Genomic DNA, 7,875 nt, shown 5'->3' with positions numbered 1-7,875 from the left:
TACTGAGATCTGGTGACTGTGGAGGCCATTTGTGTCCAGTGACCTCATTGTCATGTTCAAGAAACCAGTCTGAGATGCTTCCAGCTTTATGACCTGGCGCATTATCCTGCTGAAAGTAGCCATCAGATGTTACAGGGTACATTGTGCTCATAAAGGGATGGACATGGGCAGCAACAATACTCAGGTAGGCTGTGGCGTTGTACCAAGGGGCCCAAAGACACCATGACACCACCACCACCAGCCTGACCCGCTGATACAAGGCAGGATGGATCCATGACACCACCAGCACCACCAGCCTGAGCCGCTGATACAAGGCAGGATGGATCCATGACACCACCACCACCAGCCTGAGCCGCTGATACAAGGCAGGATGGATCCATGACACCACCACCACCAGCCTGACCCGCTGATACAAGGCAGGATGGATCCATGACACCACCACCACCAGCCTGACCCGCTGATACAAGGCAGGATGGATCCATGACACCACCACCACCAGCCTGACCCGCTGATACAAGGCAGGATGGATCCATGACACCAGCACCACCAGCCTGAGCCGCTGATACAAGGCAGGATGGATCCATGACACCACCACCACCAGCCTGACCCGCTGATACAAGGCAGGATGGATCCATGACACCACCACCACCAGCCTGAGCCGCTGATACAAGGCAGGATGGATCCATGACACCAGCACCACCAGCCTGAGCCGCTGATACAAGGCAGGATGGATCCATGACACCACCACCACCAGCCTGACCCGCTGATACAAGGCAGGATGGATCCATGACACCACCACCACCAGCCTGACCCGCTGATACAAGGCAGGATGGATCCATGACACCACCACCACCAGCCTGACCCGCTGATACAAGGCAGGATGGATCCATGACACCACCACCACCAGCCTGAGCCGCTGATACAAGGCAGGATGGATCCATGACACCACCACCACCAGCCTGACCCGCTGATACAAGGCAGGATGGATCCATGACACCACCACCACCAGCCTGAGCCGCTGATACAAGGCAGGATGGATCCATGACACCACCACCACCAGCCTGAGCCGCTGATACAAGGCAGGATGGATCCATGACACCACCACCACCAGCCTGAGCCGCTGATACAAGGCAGGATGGATCCATGACACCACCACCACCAGCCTGACCCGCTGATACAAGGCAGGATGGATCCATGACACCACCACCACCAGCCTGACCCGCTGATACAAGGCAGGATGGATCCATGACACCACCACCACCAGCCTGACCCGCTGATACAAGGCAGGATGGATCCATGACACCACCACCACCAGCCTGAGCCGCTGATACAAGGCAGGATGGATCCATGACACCACCACCACCAGCCTGAGCCGCTGATACAAGGCAGGATGGATCCATGACACCACCACCACCAGCCTGAGCCGCTGATACAAGGCAGGATGGATCCATGACACCCCCACCACCAGCCTGACCCGCTGATACAAGGCAGGAGGGATCCATGACGCCACCACCACCAGCCTGAGCCGCTGATACAAGGCAGGATGGATCCATGACACCACCACCACCAGCCTGACCCGCTGATACAAGGCAGGATGGATCCATGACACCACCACCACCAGCCTGAGCCGCTGATACAAGGCAGGATGGATCCATGACACCACCACCACCAGCCTGACCCGCTGATACAAGGCAGGATGGATCCATGACACCACCACCACCAGCCTGAGCCGCTGATACAAGGCAGGATGGATCCATGACACCAGCACCACCAGCCTGACCCGCTGATACAAGGCAGGATGGATCCATGACACCACCACCACCAGCCTGAGCCGCTGATACAAGGCAGGATGGATCCATGACACCCCCACCACCAGCCTGACCCGCTGATACAAGGCAGGATGGATCCATGACACCACCACCACCACCAGCCTGACCCGCTGATACAAGGCAGGATGGATCCATGACACCAGCACCACCAGCCTGAGCCGCTGATACAAGGCAGGATGGATCCATGACACCACCACCACCAGCCTGACCCGCTGATACAAGGCAGGATGGATCCATGACACCACCACCACCAGCCTGACCCGCTGATACAAGGCAGGATGGATCCATGACACCACCACCACCAGCCTGACCCGCTGATACAAGGCAGGATGGATCCATGACACCAGCACCACCAGCCTGACCCGCTGATACAAGGCAGGATGGATCCATGACACCACCACCACCAGCCTGAGCCGCTGATACAAGGCAGGATGGATCCATGACACCACCACCACCAGCCTGAGCCGCTGATACAAGGCAGGATGGATCCATGACACCACCACCACCAGCCTGAGCCGCTGATACAAGGCAGGATGGATCCATGACACCACCACCACCAGCCTGAGCCGCTGATACAAGGCAGGATGGACCCATGACACCACCACCACCAGCCTGAGCCGCTGATACAAGGCAGGATGGATCCATGACACCACCAGCACCAGCCTGACCCGCTGATACAAGGCAGGATGGATCCATGACACCACCACCACCAGCCTGACCCGCTGATACAAGGCAGGATGGATCCATGACACCACCACCACCAGCCTGAGCCGCTGATACAAGGCAGGATGGATCCATGACACCACCACCACCAGCCTGACCCGCTGATACAAGGCAGGATGGATCCATGACACCAGCACCACCAGCCTGACCCGCTGATACAAGGCAGGATGGATCCATGACACCACCACCACCAGCCTGAGCCGCTGATACAAGGCAGGATGGATCCATGACACCACCACCACCAGCCTGACCCGCTGATACAAGGCAGGATGGATCCATGACACCACCACCACCAGCCTGACCCGCTGATACAAGGCAGGATGGATCCATGACACCACCACCACCAGCCTGAGCCGCTGATACAAGGCAGGATGGATCCATGACACCACCACCACCAGCCTGAGCCGCTGATACAAGGCAGGATGGATCCATGACACCCCCACCACCAGCCTGACCCGCTGATACAAGGCAGGATGGATCCATGACACCAGCACCACCAGCCTGAGCCGCTGATACAAGGCAGGATGGATCCATGACACCACCACCACCAGCCTGACCCGCTGATACAAGGCAGGATGGATCCATGACACCACCACCACCAGCCTGACCCGCTGATACAAGGCAGGATGGATCCATGACACCACCACCAGCCTGACCCGCTGATACAAGGCAGGATGGATCCATGACACCACCACCACCAGCCTGAGCCGCTGATACAAGGCAGGATGGATCCATGACACCACCACCACCAGCCTGACCCGCTGATACAAGGCAGGATGGATCCATGACACCACCACCACCAGCCTGACCCGCTGATACAAGGCAGGATGGATCCATGACACCACCACCACCAGCCTGAGCCGCTGATACAAGGCAGGATGGATCCATGACACCACCACCACCAGCCTGACCCGCTGATACAAGGCAGGATGGATCCATGACACCACCACCACCAGCCTGACCCGCTGATACAAGGCAGGATGGATCCATGACACCACCACCACCAGCCTGACCCGCTGATACAAGGCAGGATGGATCCATGACACCACCACCAGCCTGACCCGCTGATACAAGGCAGGATGGATCCATGACACCACCACCACCAGCCTGAGCCGCTGATACAAGGCAGGATGGATCCATGACACCACCACCACCAGCCTGACCCGCTGATACAAGGCAGGATGGATCCATGACACCACCACCACCAGCCTGACCCGCTGATACAAGGCAGGATGGATCCATGACACCACCACCACCAGCCTGACCCGCTGATACAAGGCAGGATGGATCCATGACACCAGCACCACCAGCCTGAGCCGCTGATACAAGGCAGGATGGATCCATGACACCAGCACCACCAGCCTGAGCCGCTGATACAAGGCAGGATGGATCCATGACACCACCACCACCAGCCTGAGCCGCTGATACAAGGCAGGATGGATCCATGACACCAGCACCACCAGCCTGACCCGCTGATACAAGGCAGGATGGATCCATGACACCACCAGCCTGACCCGCTGATACAAGGCAGGATGGATCCATGACACCAGCACCACCAGCCTGACCCGCTGATACAAGGCAGGATGGATCCATGACACCACCACCACCAGCCTGAGCCGCTGATACAAGGCAGGATGGATCCATGACACCACCACCACCAGCCTGACCCGCTGATACAAGGCAGGATGGATCCATGACACCACCACCACCAGCCTGAGCCGCTGATACAAGGCAGGATGGATCCATGACACCACCACCACCAGCCTGACCCGCTGATACAAGGCAGGATGGACCCATGACACCACCACCACCAGCCTGACCCGCTGATACAAGGCAGGATGGATCCATGACACCACCACCACCAGCCTGACCCGCTGATACAAGGCAGGATGGATCCATGACACCACCACCACCAGCCTGAGCCGCTGATACAAGGCAGGATGGATCCATGACACCACCAGCACCAGCCTGAGCCGCTGATACAAGGCAGGATGGATCCATGACACCACCACCACCAGCCTGAGCCGCTGATACAAGGCAGGATGGATCCATGACACCACCAGCACCAGCCTGAGCCGCTGATACAAGGCAGGATGGATCCATGACACCAGCACCAGCCTGAGCCGCTGATACAAGGCAGGATGGATCCATGACACCACCACCACCAGCCTGACCCGCTGATACAAGGCAGGATGGATCCATGACACCACCACCACCAGCCTGAGCCCCTGATACAAGGCAGGATGGATCCATGACACCACCACCACCAGCCTGAGCCGCTGATACAAGGCAGGATGGATCCATGACACCACCACCACCAGCCTGAGCCCCTGATACAAGGCAGGATGGATCCATGACACCACCACCACCAGCCTGAGCCGCTGATACAAGGCAGGATGGATCCATGACACCACCACCACCAGCCTGAGCCGCTGATACAAGGCAGGATGGATCCATGACACCACCACCACCAGCCTGAGCCGCTGATACAAGGCAGGATGGATCCATGACACCAGCACCACCAGCCTGACCCGCTGATACAAGGCAGGATGGATCCATGACACCACCACCACCAGCCTGAGCCGCTGATACAAGGCAGGATGGATCCATGACACCACCACCACCAGCCTGACCCACTGATACAAGGCAGGATGGATCCATGACACCACCACCACCAGCCTGAGCCGCTGATACAAGGCAGGATGGATCCATGACACCACCAGCCTGAGCCGCTGATACAAGGCAGGATGGATCCATGACACCACCACCACCAGCCTGAGCCGCTGATACAAGGCAGGATGGATCCATGACACCAGCACCACCAGCCTGAGCCGCTGATACAAGGCAGGATGGATCCATGACACCACCACCAGCCTGACCCGCTGATACAAGGCAGGATGGATCCATGACACCAGCACCACCAGCCTGACCCGCTGATACAAGGCAGGATGGATCCATGACACCACCACCACCAGCCTGACCCGCTGATACAAGGCAGGATGTATCCATGACACCACCACCACCAGCCTGAGCCGCTGATACAAGGCAGGATGGATCCATGACACCACCACCACCAGCCTGAGCCGCTGATACAAGGCAGGATGGATTCATGACACCACCACCACCAGCCTGACCCGCTGATACAAGGCAGGATGGATCCATGACACCACCACCACCAGCCTGACCCGCTGATACAAGGCAGGATGGATCCATGACACCACCACCACCAGCCTGAGCCGCTGATACAAGGCAGGATGGATCCAAGACACCACCACCACCAGCCTGACCCGCTGATACAAGGCAGGATGGATCCATGACACCACCACCACCAGCCTGAGCCGCTGATACAAGGCAGGATGGATCCATGACACCAGCACCACCAGCCTGAGCCGCTGATACAAGGCAGGATGGATCCATGACACCCCCACCACCAGCCTGAGCCGCTGATACAAGGCAGGATGGATCCATGACACCACCACCACCAGCCTGAGCCGCTGATACAAGGCAGGATGGATCCATGACACCAGCACCACCAGCCTGAGCCGCTGATACAAGGCAGGATGGATCCATGACACCCCCACCACCAGCCTGAGCCGCTGATACAAGGCAGGATGGATCTATGACACCACCACCAGCCTGACCCGCTGATACAAGGCAGGATGGATCCATGACACCACCAGCACCAGCCTGAGCCGCTGATACAAGGCAGGATGGATCCATGACACCACCACCACCAGCCTGACCCGCTGATACAAGGCAGGATGGATCCATGACACCACCACCACCAGCCTGACCCGCTGATACAAGGCAGGATGGATCCATGACACCCCCACCACCAGCCTGACCCGCTGATACAAGGCAGGATGGATCCATGACACCACCACCACCAGCCTGACCCGCTGATACAAGGCAGGATGGATCCATGACACCACCACCACCAGCCTGACCCGCTGATACAAGGCAGGATGGATCCATGACACCAGCACCACCAGCCTGACCCGCTGATACAAGGCAGGATGGATCCATGACACCACCAGCACCAGCCTGAGCCGCTGATACAAGGCAGGATGGATCCATGACACCACCACCACCAGCCTGACCCGCTGATACAAGGCAGGATGGATCCATGACACCACCACCACCAGCCTGACCCGCTGATACAAGGCAGGATGGATCCATGACACCCCCACCACCAGCCTGACCCGCTGATACAAGGCAGGATGGATCCATGACACCACCACCACCAGCCTGACCCGCTGATACAAGGCAGGATGGATCCATGACACCACCACCACCAGCCTGACCCGCTGATACAAGGCAGGATGGATCCATGACACCACCACCACCAGCCTGACCCGCTGATACAAGGCAGGATGGATCCATGACACCACCACCACCAGCCTGACCCGCTGATACAAGGCAGGATGGATCCATGACACCACCACCACCAGCCTGACCCGCTGATACAAGGCAGGATGGATCCATGACACCACCACCACCAGCCTGACCCGCTGATACAAGGCAGGATGGATCCATGACACCACCACCACCAGCCTGACCCGCTGATACAAGGCAGGATGGATCCATGACACCGCCACCACCAGCCTGAGCCGCTGATACAAGGCAGGATGGATCCATGACACCGCCACCACCAGCCTGAGCCGCTGATACAAGGCAGGATGGATCCATGACACCGCCACCACCAGCCTGAGCCGCTGATACAAGGCAGGATGGATCCATGACACCGCCACCACCAGCCTGACCCGCTGATACAAGGCAGGATGGATCCATGACACCACCACCACCAGCCTGACCCGCTGATACAAGGCAGGATGGATCCATGACACCACCACCACCAGCCTGAGCCGCTGATACAAGGCAGGATGGATCCATGACACCACCACCACCAGCCTGAGCCGCTGATACAAGGCAGGATGGATCCATGACACCACCACCACCAGCCTGAGCCGCTGATACAAGGCAGGATGGATCCATGACACCACCACCACCAGCCTGAGCCGCTGATACAAGGCAGGATGGATCCATGACACCACCACCACCAGCCTGACCCGCTGATACAAGGCAGGATGGATCCATGACACCACCAGCACCAGCCTGAGCCGCTGATACAAGGCAGGATGGTTCCATGCTTTCATGTTGTTGGTTTCATTCTGACCCTACCATCCGAATGTCGCAGCAGAAATCGAGACTCATCAGACCAGGCAACGTTTTTCCAATCTTCTACTGTCCAATTTCCATGAGCTTGTGCAAATTGTAGCCTCAGTTTCCTGTTCTTAGCTGAAAGGAGTGGCACCCGGGGGGG

The sequence above is a fragment of the Engystomops pustulosus genome, chromosome 7, assembly GCF_040894005.1.
Source record: "Engystomops pustulosus chromosome 7, aEngPut4.maternal, whole genome shotgun sequence".
Classification (NCBI taxonomy): Eukaryota; Metazoa; Chordata; class Amphibia; order Anura; family Leptodactylidae; genus Engystomops; species Engystomops pustulosus.
Note: the sequence above shows the minus strand (reverse complement) of the source record.